Below are 19,024 nucleotides of genomic sequence, written 5' to 3' on the forward strand. Positions count from 1 at the left end.
GGCAAATTTTGTTCATACTTGATCTGTCCTTTCTCCGACATTGTATTTCAGGTGGACCCAGGGCTCCATCCTTCAAGACAATTTTCTTTCAAGTTGGTCAATGTCTACTCATGTCCAATCAGATTATGGGGCTCCTCCTGGGCAAGGCCATGTCTCAGCTCACTTGGTATGCTCTCCGCCTACAGCACAAACCACATCCCCTCTGTAGTGGAGTAAGACTGCTGGGATTCTCATTTCCAGCTCCTGCCCTAATCCAGGACCTCATCAAATTCATGCACCTCAGCAGCAGCTGACCTGGAGTCCCCTCCACCTTTCCTCTAGTTCATTCCCTATGTCACTTATCAGGCCTTCATCACAGGCCTCTGGTTCCTGCTGGGTCGACCCTCCCCTGGCTCTGCTCTCCTGGAGACTGCTGTTTGAGCTTGCCCTCTGATCTCTAGTCCTCTTTCTCCCATCGCTTCCCCTGTGGGGTTCCTGATAATCCAGCTGCAATGAGCCAGAGACACATGGGTGCCTGTCTGCCCAGATCATTCCTGTTCTCTCTTGAGTTACCCCCAAGGTCCAACCAATCCTTCAGGGTTGAGTATAAATGTCACATGGTCATTCAGAGCAGATGCTCTGGGCAGTGTTCATTCCTTCCTTTACATGGATTCCATGGTGTCCCTTCCAGTTGGAAAGCACCCCATTTCCAGGCTTATTGGAAGCGTGGAGTGGCTGCTGCTGAATCCCATGTGCCTGACTCAGCGGGCTCTCTGGGAGCATCCGTCCCATGGGCGCTCAGGGCTGCCCTGCTCTGGTGCTGAACATACACAAGGAAGGTCCTTTATTCCCCCCACTCCTCCTCCTACTGTTCCCATCAATTCTCCACCTTACAGAGATGTTGTAGAGACAAATGAGATAATCTGTGCAGGCGCCTTAAGTTCCTGAAGAGGGACTCTATTATTCTGGCTTTAAAGTTCTCTGTGGAGGAAATCAGACTTGAAGGCAATAAAAAGGAAGTGGGGGGCGTCGAGAGAGGGGTGGGGGAAGGCCCTTGCCAAGTCACCTCTCCCAGACTCACCCACAGAGCATCTTCCCCACCTGGGCTGATGGGCAGGGCCAGAGCACAGTCTTCATCTCCAGATCATCACTTGATCATCAGGTGAAATATAAATGATGTAAATATAAATGATGAAAGTAAAGGACAAATGCACTCCAGGCTGCAATTCACAGCTTGGTCGCAGAGCCCAGGAGGTGTGGTGTGTGCCAATGTCTCTTTGTATCTTGAGGTCAGGGTGCTCTGTGTGTGTGTTCTCTGGAAGAGCTGTAGTAACTTATCTTTAGCACAGGGCAAAATACTTGAGTTGAGCGCACCTACAGCCGATACACATTCCCATCCCTGCAAAGAACCAACAAAGCAAGCTTTCTTCTTTCTGTTCAGAGAGCCAGCCTGACATCTTTTTGTTGGATCTGCCTCCCTTTGCAAATAGAAGGCCCCAATAAAAGCTTTGTTTGCACGTTCGCTTCCCTCATTCAGTTTTGTTCTCAGCATCATCAGGTTGAAAGATCCCAGTGTCCAGCATCAGTTGAGGCCTCTTTTGCAGGCTGTTTAGAGGATCAATCCTGTCCCAAGCTGCGTGGGTGGCTGTGTTTCCCTGAAGGCAGCATGCTCCTGTTCCTCTAGAAACCATGTGCCTGAGAAATGAAGGTGCCCACTCACAGTATCCCAGTGTGCCACCTGCCGTAGTGGTTCTGATCAGGAAGGGCGCCAAGAACACACTTTTTAGTGTGTGAGTCACCTGATTTCTCCTCCGGAGATTCTTTCATGCTGTCTATCTTCTTAATTAGTTCTTTGGTGAATCCTTAGCCCTTGGAGGATGGAAGTGTCTTTCTTTAATGTAGTTTGCTTTGCTGTCAGCAGGACACTGGGACAATGAGGAGTCCGGTGGATAGAAGGGAGTCTTTGAGGATTTCCACCTGATCTGGGCACCTGCTCTCTTCTTCTGTTCTCATTTAGAAGCTCCCTGTTCCTTTTTCATACTCAGCAAAGGCACTGCCTCCTCTGGGAAGCTTTCTCTGATAATCCTGTGCACCCCCTCCCTTAAGGACACCTCCATAGGATTCTCACAAAACACAACAATAGATGCCCTTGTGCCTGTGAGCCTTCCTGCTGGGATCCAGGGGAGGGCAGGTATGACTGTGGGGAATCACTGAAGGGTTCCCCAGGAAGAATCATAAGCAGGATTGTGCTCTGTCAGGTGCAGAATGCTGTGAAGGATGTTCATTCAGCCATTTAAGAAATAAGGGCCATAGGGACAGAGTGTGGGGATGGGGGGATGACCTGGAGAAATATTTAGGGTAGAATGGGTAAGGGTGGAGGGTGACTAGAGGAAGAGTTAGAGTGACACCTAGTTTTCTGCTTCAGGAGCTGGAGAATGGGGCAATTGCCCTGGAGAAACCTGAGCCAAGGACTGTGTCCCAGGAGGCAGGGAGGCATGTGGTGTGGTGGAAAATCCACTGGTGCACAGTGACAAGGTCTGGCTTCTGATACCAGGACATCCTCCTAGAAGTCAAGGGATGGTAGGCCAACCCTGAAGTTTTCAGTGCCTTGGTCTACTCACTTGCAAAATGGCGCCATTACTGGTGCCATCTGGGCTACTTCTGAGCTAGACCTGTTCTCAGATTTCTCCAAAGAAACTTCTGGCCTGCAGAGCTGGAGCACAGATGCCTAACTGGGATACGGGTCCCTTGGATTTCCCTGCTGCTGCCGCTGTAAGTCCCATGTGGTCCTGCTGTGTGAGAGGTGAAACAGCCTTTCCTCTAAGAGCCTCCAAAGGCTTCATGGCCTGTAGCAGCTTGTCAGTCAATGAGTGGTTCTGAAGGTAGCAATGCTGCAGCATCCACAATGGGCCACAGCTCTCTGCTCTCTGGTTGCTTGGAGAAGCTTCCCAGGGCTCAGCTATGGCCGCTGGGACAATGAACCCTTTGGATTTAACATTCCCTTGAGCATATCCCTCCTTCCACTCCGGGAAGCAGATGTTTGTATAGGCCCATAGAGCTTTCTCTTTCACTCTACAAAAAAACATTAAGCAAATATTTAAGGAATAAAGGCTTTATAATGATGAGTGCAAACACTGAAGAATACCAGCTATTATGGAACATTAGTGTTTAAAATAAAAAAGAAATGAAAAAAAAAAAATGGAAAAACACTGCTTGTCTTGAGCAGGCCAGTGTGCGGAGGGAAGGCAGGATCCAGCCTTCCCCATTCTTTCACATTTTGGGCCACCGCTCCCAAACCTAGGCTTGCAGGATGCTCCTGAAGAGCCCAGGCTGTTTTCTGTTCAAATGAAGACACCCTTCTCCTGGATCCTGAGAAAAGCAGGACAGACAGGACAACACAAGCAGAGGCCAGCTCCACAGTGCTTTAAGAGGTGTGGGAGCTCAGGCTGCTCCCCTGAGATGGAGATGAGATGCCACCACCTGGGCTACCTGGGATGCCTCCTGAGCATTCAAGGAGCAACATAAAGTCTGGTCAGATGTGCAGGCTTGCCCACCAGGAAAGGATGTTTCTCTCCTCCCACATTCCCAGCTCACAGAGGCCACTGACTCTATGCATGCCAAACCTCAAAGAAGGAACTGGTCCAAGCTCTCTGTCTGGTAGGACATTCATTCCCCTGTCCCCTGGCAGTTTTATGGAGATACAGTCACTTATTTGACCCATTGTTATTTTTTATTTGTTATATGTCACTAAACCTAATACAACATACTCCCTTATAACCTTATTTTTATTGAGGTAAAATTTGCATGTCGTGCGGTGCACAAATGTCTTTTGTATAATTCAGCAAGTGTTCTATTTGCCTACTTCTGGTAACAAACTGCTCGAAACTTAGTGGCTTAAAATAATTTTTACAAATCAACTCTCCTGTATTTGATTGTGGTTGGCAATTCTCATTTGAGGTTCTTCTTGTGGTTTATGTTAAATGTCAATTGAGGATTAGGTCATCTGAAGGATTGACTGAGTTGGACATCCTGAATGGCTCACTCATCTGATTGGCAGTTTCCACTCACAGTCCCTTGGATGTCTGATTAGGTACTAGATGAGAACTATCAACCCAAGTCCCTCTCCTGGCTCTCCATGTGACATTGACTTCTCGCAGCATGGTGACTGGATTCTGAACATCCCATATGGAAGCATAATTAATTGCAAAACTCTGCACAGGGCTAATGTACACAATTTGTTGAGTGTATGTGTTCAGGTAATAGACATCTCTACCACTTCCAAAACTTTCTCTGGATTTCTTTGTGATTGTTGTGTAAGAATGTTTAACATGAGATCTACTCTTAACAAAGTGATGGATGCTAGGTGGCATAGATGTCTGGAACTTACTCAACTTGTATGACCATAACTTTAGACCCCCTTGAACAACATCTTCCTTATCCCCTTCCCCCTCATTCAGGTTTTCTCTGAGAGTCATTGCCCCAACCTCTCTTTGCATGTATAATGACTTTGTTGGACAGTCAGGGTCACATCCTCGTTCTGACCCTTGCTGGCTCTCAGAGACAGTTCCTTGCTTTCTCTGAACCTTGGCTTCCTTATCTGTCAAATGGATTCACAAAGAATCCACCTTCTGAGGTGGTTTTGAGGATTCAGAGATGCATCATGGAAGACTTGCCCTGGAGCCCAGCAGATGCACAGCTCACGATAGCCACCCCTCTCTTCCCTTCTCCCCTCCCCACCCCAGGCTGGGAGCCCCATCTGGGTGCCAGCAGTGGCCTTGTTATAGGTTGAGGTATACTCTCTTGGAATGTGGGCTTGCCAGACTCACCCCAAAGCTCCCTGTGTTCCTGATTTGGTTTGGCATCCTTCCAAACTGCTTTCCTAACACCCCATGTGATCCAGAAAGGTTAATGGCCTCCAGGGAGGCTCTTTACCTCCCAGTGGAAGCACTATTACTTTGTGGAACAGCTTTAGGAAAGATGTGTTTCTTTAAACTTCAGAGCTGGAAGGGACCTTTAGAAACCATTTGCTGCACCCAGCAGAGCCCGTCTCCAGATGGGCCATCAGCCTCGGAACAGGAAGGAATGTGCTGTGGAGCAAAGACGCTAAGGGAGAGGGAGGGATGTGTGCCTTGTGACATTTACTGTTCAGGAAGGTTTGATGGGTTTTTGCTGGGTGCAAACTTTGAACAAGCTAAAAGTGATGGAAATTTCTGGGTCATTGATTCTCATTGGGTTCCTTGGGAGGAGTTGGCCTTGGGGAAAATAGGGAGGTTGAGCTTAGAGTGGAGGTTCATGCTGAAACTTTATGGGGAGCTTTTTCCAAAGAGACCAGGGTATATCAGAATCTTGTTTCGGGGGTGTGTGTGTGTGTTAATAGCTGTACCCCAGTTGATGCCAATACAGGTCCTTGTCTCTATCTGAGGTGCACAGACCAAGGCTGAGGACCAGAGAATAGCAGCATGCAGAAATGACAGTATGGCTGAGGCTGTTAGACCACAGCCCGGAAAAGGAGACCCTACCCTTTGTGTAATTTATAGTGTACAAAATTTTTTCTCAGACATCCTTCTATTTGATGTCCAAGTTTATGCTCTGATAGTCAAGGCTGGAATATTTCTGTTTTATAAAAGAGAAAGTCAAGCTGGGACAAGTACATAAAGCAAAAAGGGAAGAGCAAAAAGAGGAAGAATCCTTCTGACCCACCTTGCTGTGGTACCAGTCCAGGCCACACTGAGGGTGTGACCAGTGAAGCTGTGGCTGTTACCCTGGTATAGGTGGGGGAACTTCAAAATGTGAATTCAAAAAGCATTTCTTCTGTCCCTCTGTTAAATTCACCATGGCCAGACACGAGTTTCTTTGTTTGATGTCATTTTAAGCTGGGTTGTCATCATTCTTTTGGGAAAGTTTCTGGGTGGGCCGCCTCCCACTGGCAATGGAACAAGAGGGAGCTTTTCAACTCTTTTGGCAAGTTCTGGACAGCCGGATGTCTCTGTTGGCTGCACGGCAGCTTAGCTATTCCCTAGCCCAATCTTGCTTCTCTCATTCACTCAGCAAATGTGTTTGTCCAAGAGCACTGCCCAGTACCCTCCTGCTTCTAAGCTCCATCCCAGAATCTGCTTCCTGGGAGTCTGAGCTAGGATGGCTCACAGACTGTGGTCTCTACATCACTGCCCTGTTTGCTACGTAAAAGGATGACAGTGAGCGGAGCCAGAGACCCGCCACCCACACTGTGACCCTTAGATATGAGCCCCACCCAAGCACTCGTTCGAAGCCTTGGAGATGTACACAAAAAATGGAAAGAGTTTTTTGAGAGAGAATGTTGCAATTACTGGGAGTCTATTTCCTGTGTGTCCCCAGTCCCAAAGGGACCTTGGGAAAAATAGAGAAGGCCAAGTCTAGTTTAACTTGAGGTTGCTTTGGGCTCTTTATTGACCCAGATGTTCACTAGTATCACAAAGATTTGTATATGGTCCTGCCCTTTGTAGTAGTCAGCACTCTCCAGAGAAACAGATCAATAGGATGCTGACAAGAAAGGAATTTTTTTTCTGTTTTCTTTTTTTTTATTGATTATTTAAAGCATTACATAGCTCATGATATATCATCTTTCATACATTTGACTCAAATTGTGTTTTGAACTCCCATTTTCACCCCAAATACAGATTGCAGAATCACATCTGTTACATATTCACATTTTTACATAATGCCATATTAGTGACTGTTGTATTCTGCTACCTTTCCTATCCCCTACTATCCCCCCTCCCCTCCCCTCCCTCTCTACCTCTCTACCTCCCCTGCTGTTGTTCAATTCTCTCCCTTTTTTTCCTTCCCCCTTGCCCCTCATGACCTCTTATAATTTTATGTATCTTTGAAGGTCTCCTACCATTTCCGTATGCTTTCCGTTACAAGAAAGGAATTTAATATAAAGTGTTGTATATACTTGTTCCAGGATGGGCTTTGACTTTCTCATTTGTCCATGGGGCAGGACCATATACAAATTTCTGTAATGCTAGTGGGCATCCACGTTAATAAAGAGCCCAAGGTGTCTATAAGTTAGACTTGACTCTGCTTTCTTTATTTTTCCCAAGGTCCCCTTGGGACTGGGGATGTGCAGGAAACGGGATCTGGGTAACTGCAACACCCTCTCTCTAAGGACTCCAACTATTTTTTGGTGCACATCTTCAGGACTTTGAAAGAGGGCTCAGAGTCAGGGCTTGCATCTAAGGATCCCAGAGCAGTTGGTAGGTGTCTGGCTCTGCTCACTATCATCTTCCTATTTGGCAGTACAAAAGCTGCAGCATAGGCTGACAGGTGGGAGCCCCTAGGAAGAGTGGATGCTGCAGAGTTGAGAAATCTGGAGACCAATGTTAGCAGAATTCCCTCTTGCTTGGGCGAGGTCAGACTCTGTTCTTGTAAAGACTTCTTAGATGAGATCCACCACATCATTGTTACTATCATGAAATACCAGAGGCAGGCTAATGTTATAAAGAGAAAATGTTTATTTTGGCTCATGGTTCTGAAGGTGCAAGAGGCCACCTCTGTTGATGGCCTTCCTCCTGGCAGAGTCCTGAGGTGGTGCAGGTCACTAACTGGTAAGAGTCAGGAAGTTTGCAGGTGTGTGTATATCTGGTCTCTCTCTTCTAAAATCACCAGAATTCAACCATAGAGCTTCACATAAGAATCTTATCTAATCCTAATCACCTATCAAAGGCCCTACCTCTCAACACCATAGTCAGATTAAATTTCCTTCTCTTAATAACCATAGCCTATTGATTTAAATGTTATCTCATCTAGAAACACCTTTACAGCAACATCCAGATGTGTTTGACAAGGCATCTGAGTGCCAGGATCCAGCCACATTGATATGACATTAACCACCCCTCCCTCCACATTGTACAATCTCTAGCTCATTTGAGTCCTGGGAGACTTTGGCCCCATCACCTTAACATTCCACATCCCATAATAAGCAGGCAGGGTTCCGCTGAGAGGGGAGTCCTTAGCCTGCTAAGATGTCTGCATTCTCAATTGGAAATGGATGTTTGCCCTCAAGGATTCTTCTGGATCCTCACTTTTTCTTGTGAACTTTGGACATTTCATGGTCTAAAGCACTTCCATTTACCAGAGGCAGGCAAACTTACTGTACAAAGGGCTAGAGGGTAAATATTTTAGGCTATGTGGGCCATGTATGTCTGTCACGAATTCTTTTTCATTTGTTTTACAAACCTTTAAAAATGTAAAAGCTACTCTTACTTTACTGGAGGTACAAAATTAGGCTGAGGGCTGGATTGGCCTGATTTGCCAAACCTTCATTTAAATGACTAATGTTCCAGGTACACCTGGATTCTTGACACTTCTGGGCCACTTCAAATCTTCAAATCCATTAGAGTGCTCCTCCAGTTGCCTGCAAGGCCCAGGTGTGCAACAGAAAGCTAAATGACCCAAACACCAAGAAGTCAACAGGAAGAGAGGGCCTCTTTCCCCTAAGCTCAAATAACCAAATCACCCCAAAAAATATTCTAGAAGCTTGTTTTAAGGTAAGGAAAAATGCAGACTCTGGAGAAGGTATCCTAAAAAAGCAGCATAAAATCTCTAAGGAAGGAGAACCAGGGGTGAAGAAAGACCATGGACAGAATACAAACCATGCTCCCTCGCTCCACCCAGCTGGTGACCCAGCTCAGTCCTCTCCATTTTGGGGGAGATCAGATCTCTCTGCTTAGGGTTCTCAGCAGAGAGATCTACCCATAGTGGCCTCTCAGGCTGTGCACCTCTGGGTTGGGAGGAAGAAGCTCTGGGCTTTGACAGTTGCTGTCACAGTCATGTGATCAGGAGCTGCAGGTAGATGGAGTCACATTCAGCCAGAGGGGCCATCAGTCTCCTAGAGCCCTGACCAGTGCCAAGGGCCACAGGATTCTTTTTTTTTTTTTTTTTAAGCCTTGAGGGGCTTAACCACTGAGCCACATTTCTAGCCCTTTTTCATATTTTATTTAGACACAGGGTCTTTTTTTTTTAAGAGGAGAGAGAGAGAGAGAGAGAGAGAGAGAGAGAGAGAGAGAGAGAGAGAGAGAGAGAGAGATGAGAATATCTTTTTTTGTGGATGGACACAACACAATGCCTTTATTTTTTTATGTGGTGCTGAGAATCGAACCAGGGTCCCGCCTGTGCTAATCGAGCATTCACCACTGAGCCACAATCCCAGCCCTAGACACAGGGTCTTTCTGGGTTGTTTAGGGACTTGCTAAGTTTCTGAGGCTGGCTTTGAACACACAATCCTCCTACCTCAGTCTCCTAAATCACTGGAATTACAGGCATGTGCCATGAGCTATCGTGCCTGGCCAATGGGATTCTTAAACCCTGCTTTCTGGTGTGTAGATGGGGGAAGAGGGTGAGAGTGTTTTTGTTTTGTTTTGTTTTGTTTTTCTTGAACCACCTGTGAATCAAATCAGCTGAACAATCTTGTTGGGTAAAGACTTTTTTTTTTTGTAACAGGAATTCAGGGGTGCTTAATCACTGAGCCACATCCCTGTTTTTAGTTGTTGTTGTTGTTTTTCTGTTTTTTAAATTTTGAAACAGGGTTTCAAAGTTGCTCAGGGCCTCACTAAAGTACCGAGGCTGGCTTTGAACTTGCAATCCTTCTGCCTCAGCCTCCCAAGCCACTGGGATTACAGATTTGAGCCACTTCACCCAGCTGGGTAAAGACTTTTTGTAGAAATAAGAATTCTTTTTTGCTGAAAGTGATATTTCAATATGTGTGGGTTCCCTTTTCCCATGAGAGGTAAATGAGAACGGAAATAGTTCACTGCTACTGTAGTCTTGTATTTGATCTCTGTTTATAAAGAACTCTCTTCTCATAGCTTGGACTTTTTATGAGATTCTTGGGATTTCTTTTCTCTCTTTATCCCTCCCTCCCTGCCTTGGTTTCCCTCTCTCCTTTTCTATCTTCTAGCATCTGTCCAGTACCTTTGATTGCAAATGCTGTGAGAGATACGATATCAAACCTGTCCTCAGGCAGCTTGGAGGAAGGTATATCTTAAGCAATATAGAAGGATCCCTGTTCATTTGTAGTCTTCTCTTCTTCACTCAAAGCATGGTTTCTGTGATACAAACAGCTCATATCCAGGGTCCCTGGCCTCTGAGTGGTAGAACAGGAAAATGCAAATGTCCTAAGTACTGAATCAACAGTGGGAACACCTCACAGGGCCAGGCAGAGCAAGCGGAATGAGAGCTCAGTTGTCTGAGCCCAGGGCTGAAAATTGTGAGCTCTTGGAAAGCTCATTCCCTAGAGGGACCCATCAGAATGAGATGCCCCAAACAGAATGTTAGAAACAGATGCAGAGAAATAGAGAGTGCAATACATCTTGAAGGGTAGAACAGGAATAAACCTCCCAGACCTTTGATTGCTAGGGAGACACGATCGTTAACCCCCTCAGAATGTTTTTTTTTTTTTATGGCATAATTTTAGATGCATTTTCAGAAAGTGAAATAATATATTTTAAGCAAATGCTTTGTGTGTCTTCTTTGAATAATGTTTATCTTTTCCTAAGTTTGCCTTTCGATTTGATTAAAAATGTATTGTCCCAGCTGCTGCTGTTTGGATCCACTGGAATAAAGTCTGTAAATAAACTTGTTCCATAGAATGTTCCAAGTCTCCTCATGGGGTCCCAGAACTTTCTGCTGGGAAACCTTGTGGGGAACATGTATAAAAACTTCCACAAACGCCAGCATTGTTCTGATCACTTTAGAATTTGTACTTTGGTCCTAATTAATACAAAAAGAGGTTTTTCAGAGATATCCTATTTTATTTCTTTTTCTTTGTGAAGTAGAACAGTTCAACTGGCTCCTCTTATTGTAAATCATTCAGATCCAGCTAAAGTGCAGGAGACTAATAATAGGTGCTCTGAAAACCATCGAGTGTGTCTTCAGAATTGGCCACAGATGGGGCTATTATTTTAATTTCCTGAGTTAATACAGGCCCTAACTTACGATAACAACGACTTTATGAAGGCAGGCTCTGGATAACAAAGCTGTTTTCATCCTTTGCTGAATGGTTCAGAAATCATAACTGCTTTCATCTGTTTTTTATTACATATTTTTTTTTGTTCTCTGACTCTTTGAAAAAGGTTTTACAATTCAGAAAAGTAGGCCATCTTTGAGTGACGCAAAGAGAGAGAAATGGCACGGCTATTTGTTCATTTAATCATCTCATTTACTTCTTTGTTTTTTAGGTCAGTAAAAGCAGACAAATAATAATAATACCTTCTTTATAAAGTTGTTGGAAAACTTAAATAAAGCCATGTTGTTGTTTTTTTTTTTGTTGTTGTTGTTTGTTTGTTTTAAGTACTGAGGGTATTTAACTCAGGGGTGCTCTGCCATTGAGCTATATCACCTGCTCACTTTTATTTTGAAACAGGATCTTGCTAATTTTCTGAGGGTCTCACTGAGTTGCTGAGGCACCAAATTTGTGATCCTCCTGCCTTCGGCTCACTGATTTGCTGCAATCACAGATGTGCATCACTGTGTACAAACTATGTTTGCAAAGTGCCTGTCACTGTGTGTTTGTAGAAGGTACTATTGAACCTTAGTTTCCACAATGCAACTTTGCTGTTCACTCTTCTTTCCTTCTCAATAAATATTTAAATAAACGCCTTATGCTAGGGATTATAACATAGGCAGGGTATACAATGTTCAGAAAAACACCAAGTAAAGCAACAATAATAATAATATAGTATGAAGATTGTTATAATATAAATATAATGGGAAATTTCTCTCTCTTTCTCCCTTCTCTGCTCCTGAAAAGGAACTGGGGAGCTTCCACAGTTTTTCTTAGTTGGATTAAGTCACCTTTGAGGTACCAAAGGTACGTGAAAGGGAGGGGTGTTGGGTCCCCAGCAGAGGATCCAGGTCTCTGCTGAAGAAAGTAAGTGACTTTATTTTTGAAGAAAAAGGTACATTTATACCTTTTGTATTTGGAGGCTCTTGGGCTCCTGGCTATATTTAAGATGACCACTTTGCCAGGAAAGATGTTTTCCTCTGAATCCCTTGGCCAGGAAAGGAAAAGTTGCCCCGTCTCCTCTGGGTTGGGTCTCCAGGGAAGGGAGCAAGTGGAGTCACACAGGATGGAGACCTCAGCCAACTCTCTGCCAGCGCTTCTAGAATAGTTAGCTTTGGTGGAATGGCTGAGTGGGGGCCTGTGTTCCCCAGGCACAGAGAACCCTGGAGACTGAGTAGTACCAGACAGTGGGCTGCCTTCCCTTAGAGACAAAGGAAGTCTGTGCCTGGGGCAGTAGCCTGCCAGCCCTGTATTAGAGGACCAATGTTTATAGCAGTCGACATCAAAAAGCAAGGAAAGGCCCTGGGGAGCATCAGGAGAGAGGTCCTGGACTTCTCATTAACTTGATATGTAGGTTTGAGCTCATTTTTTTTTTTTTTAAAAAAAAAACTTTACTTGCACTCCGAATTTGTGCAACAGTTCCTACTGGCTACCCAAACACAAAAACAACTGTGGTACACGCAGAAGTAGAGTCCACCTGCGAAGCTCCTCAGCAACAAGTGTTTTCCATATAGTTATTGTGTGCGCTTCAGACACTAGTTTGTTGGTTCATTTATTCAACAAGTTATGAAGAAGTCACAGTCATCCATTTTACTTGTCATTCTGGAAATTTCCATGGTCCCCCATCATCTTTGGAAGTAAGGATGAACCCTGCCACTCCTCACACCAACTCTGATCTTTCCAGTTTTTCCTCTTCAGCCTTCATGTGTGGCACTGCCCAGTCAGAACCGACAGACCCTTCTCAGGTTTCCAATGTGCCCTGGGCTGTTCCATCTCAGAATAAACTTCAGCTGGTGAAGTTTATTCCGCTTAGAATGTCCAGACCCAGCTCTGCCACTCATTCCTCGATGCACTCCTCTAGCTGCTTCCAAAGCCCAGGTGTGCCACAGAAACCTAAATGACACAGACCCCAAGAGGTCCACAGGAAGAGAGGGACGCTGTCTCCCAAGCTCTAATGATCAAGTTGCCCCTTAACATATTGCAGAAGCTCCTTCTGAGGTAAGGAAAAATGCAGACTCTGGAGAAGTCTTCTCCATTATGAAAGCTCTATACCAGGACAACTAAGGGTGACTATGTTCCCTCCCTTCACCCAGCTGGTGACCCAGCAAAGCCACCTCCATTTGTGGTTCATGCTTAGAGTCCTCAGCAGAGAACACTACCCAGAGTGGCCTCCGAGGCTGTGCACATCTGGGTTGGGAGGAGGGAGCTTCCTGGGCTTGGACAGCTGCTTGTGGCTGGGACACGCTGTCCTGTGGCCTGGAGCCTGGTGGGGAGACACAGGTAGATGGAGTCACGTTCAGCCAGGGAGGTCCTTCGGAGTCTCAGTGTGCTGGACAGCGCCAAGGGTCATGGGACTCTTAAGTCTTGCTTTCTTGTGTGAATGTGGAGGGTAGTGGGATTTTCCAACTAACTTTCTGTGACCTGTGGGGGGTGGTGTCTAACCCTTCTGAGGTTTGGTTATCTCCTTGGGAAAGGAGAAGGATGTCAGAGGTCAGTTTTATATTTACATCCCAACAAGGGCCAGTTCAAACACCATTACCTTTAGGCTTTTCCTAATTCCCCACTCCATGGCTACTGAGTCTCTGTTTTAGGATTCCCACAGCATTTAGTTCATCTTATTCTACCATGGCACACGTAGTCATAATGTCACATAGCTGTTAACTCCTTAAGGCAGGAAGTAGCTCTGACAAATCTTTGTATTCCTCTCCATGGCCAATGGAGTAGAGTAGGAATTATTCACTCCTGGGTGATTTGAAATCTTATAATATTCACTAACATTTATTGGGGGCGTTTTCTACGTGGTGAGCATTTTACACAGGCTCCTCTCATGTGGTTCTCCGTAACACAACCTCAGGGGCAGGCACTGTGATTGGCCCCACTGATGTCTTGGAGAAGTGAAGCAACTTACTTGAAGTCACTTAATCAGTGGGTGCATACAGGGTTGGCCCAGGCAGTGTGGCCCCAGTCCATGCTCTTGATCCCTGTACTGTAGGTGAGCTGGCTCATACTCATGTTGTCCTTATTAGGACCCAAGACGGTGTGGGCTGTCTTTGGCAGCTTACAGAAGAGGAAGGTTCTCCTCCAAGAAAGGATGAAGATAATTAGTCCAAAGGCCAATGGTTCTAAATCTTGGCTGCGCATTGGAATTATCTGGGCAACTTCTCTTTTAGTAACTGCTGAGGCCTTTGGAGAAAAAACTGCAAGGGTCTTTGGATCTTATTTTTATATTTTATTTTTATTTTTGTAGTTGTTTTTTTTAATTATGGCAAAATATACAATAACATAAAACTTACCCTTTTAGCCATTTTTAGGTGTATAGTTCAGTGGCAATAAGCATTCACATTGGTGTATAGCCATCACCTCCCCGCCATCTCCACAATGTTTTCATTATTCCAAGTGGAACTTCAAACCATTAAACATTAACTCCCTGTCCCAGTCTCTCCAGCCCCTGGTGACCACCATTCTACTTTTTGTCAACAGGAATTTGAATTTGACTATTCCAGAGACCTCAGATGAGTGGAACACTACAGTACTAGCTTCTTTCACTTAGTATAATGTCTACAAGTTTCACTCATGTTGTAGCATGTGTCAGAATTTTATTCTCTTTTAAGACTGAAATGCTAGGTGCCACAAGCAAATAATATGATGCATGGCACTTTCGGTTGTGCCAGCTAGCCATTGAGATGATATGATTATGTTAAGATTTACATTCATATGGAAATTGGACTCCTGCTGTTCACCTTGGCCTGCTACGGGACTCATGTTATGGGACTCCTGGAGAGTTCCCATTGGTTGGGGAAGGATAGTAGGAGGGAATTCCGGAGGAGGTCCGGGCCCCCGGTTCCGGTAGACGCGCGCATGGGTGGACCGGTTTTTTGGCTTGCCAGCGCGTATGGAGTATTGGTGGCTTTTTCAAAAATAAAGTTTTGTTCCTGCTTGAGTGGCTCGTGATTCTGTGCCCAGCCAGACTGAGGCACTGAAACTATTTCAGAATATGTCTTCTGCATTGTGTTTATCCATTCTTTTGTCAATAGACTTGGATTGTGTCCATCCCCACTTTGGCTATGGTGAATCGCCCAGCTGTATACATAGGTGTACACATATCTGTTTCAGTCCCTGCTTTCAATTCTTTTGGGAAAATGGAAACAGAATTGCAGGACCAAATGATCATTCAATGTGTAATTTTTTGAGGGTCTGTGGTACTGTTTTCTATACTGCCTGTACCATTTTACATTCCCACCAACAGAGCACAAGGGCCCCGATTCTTCTCCATCCTGCTCAACACTATCGATTTTCTATTTCTTGGATAGTGGTCATCCTATCACACAGTGGGTGTGAAATGGTATCAGGGTATCATGGAAACTTTAAAAAAAATGCCCAACACTGTACCCGAGCCCTATTAAGTCAGACTCTCTGGTGTGCCCAGGCCTTAGTGCCTTTTAAAGCTCCCAGGTGATTCCAATATGTGGCCAAGACTGGGATCCTGTGGTGAACGCTGGTTGTGAGCTCTATTGACACTGCCCTCTCTTTTCTTTTGAGGAATGATTCAAGTTACCTCCCTTTGAAGAAGTTACAGGAGGGAACAGAGAGCTGACAAAATGTCCCCCTAAAATGTGGGACCTGGGAAGGTAGTAGTGGGAAATTTGAATACTTCTGTATCTTTCACTTTAAGCAGCATTCACCACATGGGGACCCCAGTTCCCAGTCACATCATCCTGAGCCATCCTGAAAGCCCCGTCTGAAAATTTCCTCTGCCAGGTGCCTAACAGGACCACAGACGGGTTCTGAGACTCTGCTGTCAGTCAGTTTATACTGATGAGGGTTCTCCCTGAAAAGCCCCAAGCGGCTTCTGAGAGGTGTTGATAGCATGCCCTGGAGCATTCTTTGCCTGTGTCAAGGCATCCACCAGGAATGTGCCTCCAGAAAGCCAGCTCCAATCCTCCCATTCCAGGGACTGAGCTGCTGATGGCACAGCCCTGTGACAGAGTCCCTTTGGGCATCCCCAGGCCTCTGGAAGCTGCCTAAACATTGCAGAGTTCTCCTGCAATTTCGCACCTTGTAGGAATGTCCTCAGCCTTCCTCATCTTCCTGACCTGCCTCCTCAGAGAACCAATGTTGGGTGGTCTCCACTCTTCCAGCCACCTGTCCCTTCTGTGTGGGGAATCACTATCAAACATCCAGCACTGCCTTCTGTTCTTGCTTTGTGCTCACTGCAGTCTGTTGGCCTGGCTTTCTCCCAGCCTCTTACTTCCTGTCCCCATCCTTCTTAGAGGCTCTCCTCCCTGCCCTGCACAGCAGTAGGAACCAAAGCTTTGGAGAACCACATGAAGGTTTCAGGTGGTTCTTAGCTTTCCTCTGTCCATGGGAGTGATCATCGAGATGCTCTACTCTGCAGAGCCTCTGTTTCCTCACCTGTAAAATGGGCATAATGCCTATCACACATGACTGTTGTGAGGACGATAGGAAATGAGGTAGATGAAAAAGCTCTGTCACTAAGTGCAGCATTTAGATAGAGTCAGTGAGCGTTACTGTCCTTCCTAACCCTTCCCCTTTCTCTCCTTAATCTTAAAAACTTCACCTTTATGTAAAAGAATACCCCATATATGCAGGTAGGAAAGAAGTAAGGGAGAGACAGCTGGAAACATGGATCCGAAATAATTTAGAGAAAGCCTTGAATGCCGTAAGCTATTCTGTAGATATCTGCTGTGATGGGTTGAATTATGTCCCTTCAAAATTCGTGTGTTAAAGTCTGGGTTAGCCCAGGATGTGACCTTATTTGAACTTGGGTGGAGTGATGGTGGAGTCATCCTGGGATAGGGTGGGCCCTTATTCAACATGACTGGCATCATTCAAAAGGGGCAAAGTGGAGGAAGGTGTATGCACACAGGAGAATGGTAGAGATCCCACCCCACTGACACCTTGATCGCAGACTTCCAGCCTTCAGAACCGGAGGTAGTAAGTGCCTATTGTTTAGTTCCCTGGTTTGGGGTGCTGTTATGGCAGCTGTAGCAAACTGGGAACAATGCAAAACAGGGAGCCCAGGTGAACTAGAGAGGGTAACCCAGTGGAAGGAGCATGAAGAATGAGCCATGATGAGGGAGAGAGAGATGCCGTCGGCGTGTCCAGGTGGCAGGAGGGACTGAGGGATGTGGGAAGCCCTTGGCATCCCAGGGTGGTGCCGACAGATGTGGAGATGGATTGAAGTAAGAGGAAGGGCTGTAGAGAAAAGCCTGAGGTTGGGTCTGGCAGGCAAACGACTCTGTGAGGTTTTAGCCATCCTTGTGACAGCTCTGAGGAATCTCAAGTCCCTGCCCCAGCAGCTGTGGGCTTTGTCTCCTCTTGCCTTTGATGTGGGTCATACGGAGTCCCTACACCTGGGCAGGGGGAAGATGCTTCTAGAAAACCAAAGGTGAATCTGGGTGGAGGAGTCCAACCAGATGTGACAGGGAGAAGGGTGTCAGGCGGGCAGTCATAATAACTTCATGTTTCTCCAGCTTCTAGCGTTCTGGGTGCTGATAGTCCTCTCCAAAAAACATCGAATGAGAACAACGTGCATGTAGTTAATAATCCTCATTGTTTTAGAAATGCAAACCAGGTGTTCCAGTCCTCCGGGTACGTGTGTGTCAATCTGCTGGGTATAATATCTGGTACAGAGGGAGAGGAGGGGTCTTCTTACAATCCAAGACCTCCTGGGGCTTGGATGGTTCTCCCACCCCCATAATTGCAACAGGGTATAATTTCCTTTTAGGAAAGGAGGACCTTGCCCTTAGGATAGTGACTTTATATGTTCTTGAAAATGTATGTTCTTTCACACCCATTTATTTATTCACTCACACACACACACACACACACACACACACGTGTGTGTGTGTATATATATATTACTATGTGTCATGCACTATTTGAACCTGTGGTTTTCTTGGGGGGGGGTGTACGAGGGATTGAATTCAGGGGCACTGGACCACCGAGCCATATCCCCAGCCCTATTTTGTATTTTATTTAGAGACAGAGTCTCACTGAGTTGCTTAGCACCTCGCTTTTGCTGAGGCTGGCTGTGAACTCACCATCCTCCTGTCTCAGTGTCCCAAGCCGCTGGGATTACAGGTGTGCGCCACCACACCTGGCTGAACCTGCAGTTTAAAGGTAAATAAGAAAGAAAGAGTACCCATCCTCAGGAGCTTAACTGTTGAGACTGTGCCCTGCAATTTAGGAGTGGTACAAATAGGGCAAGGTAAGATGCAGGACTTACAGGTTGATGGGCAGAAGGGCCCCCTGAGGAAAGATGGAGGTGAAGCAAGAGAGGGAGCCACATGTTCTGGAGGGAGCAGTCATGAGGGACTGTGTTTTATTCTAGGTGTGCTGGATACTCCTGGGGAAGGCATGGGATCTGACACACATTTTGCAAGAACAGGTGCACAGAGAAATGTTCTGTTCAACTCTTGGGTGTTGTGCAAGTCCATAAGCCCCAAGGTTCACCAAAAAGAGGGAGCTACTCTCTGGGGCTGGTAGAAGTGAGGACAGTGGCATGAAGAAAGAGAACAGGAACATGGCAGGTCTTCTGCCTCCATTGCAGCATCCTCCAGGAGCATCTTGACCACTTGGAGTTAAAGATAGAAATATTAGATGAGCACCTACTATATGAGGGGGCACCTGAGCTGGTGTCCAAAGATAAGAAGATTCAGGGAGGCCCTGCCTGTAAAAATGTCTCCTGTGGCCAGACTGAGGCTTCTAACAAAGAGAACTTCAAGTGTGAAGAGCCAAGGGCGCCCTGAGCAGGAGAAGGTGGAGGGAGCTGTCTCATTATCATAACTGACATTTGTCATCATAAAAGACATATTAAGCATCTAATTGGGCCTGATATCATATTTTGTTTTTCAGAACTCTTAAGGCCTACACAACATGTAAATAAGCCAAACAGATATCCATATAAGGAAAGTTATTGGTATCACTAATTTTCCCTTTTTCTCTCCTTTCTTTTCTCATAGTTTCTGGCTCACAAGACCT

Source organism: Spermophilus citellus, assembly GCF_964194105.1.
Source record: "Spermophilus citellus genome assembly, chromosome: 6".
Taxonomy (NCBI): domain Eukaryota; kingdom Metazoa; phylum Chordata; class Mammalia; order Rodentia; family Sciuridae; genus Spermophilus; species Spermophilus citellus.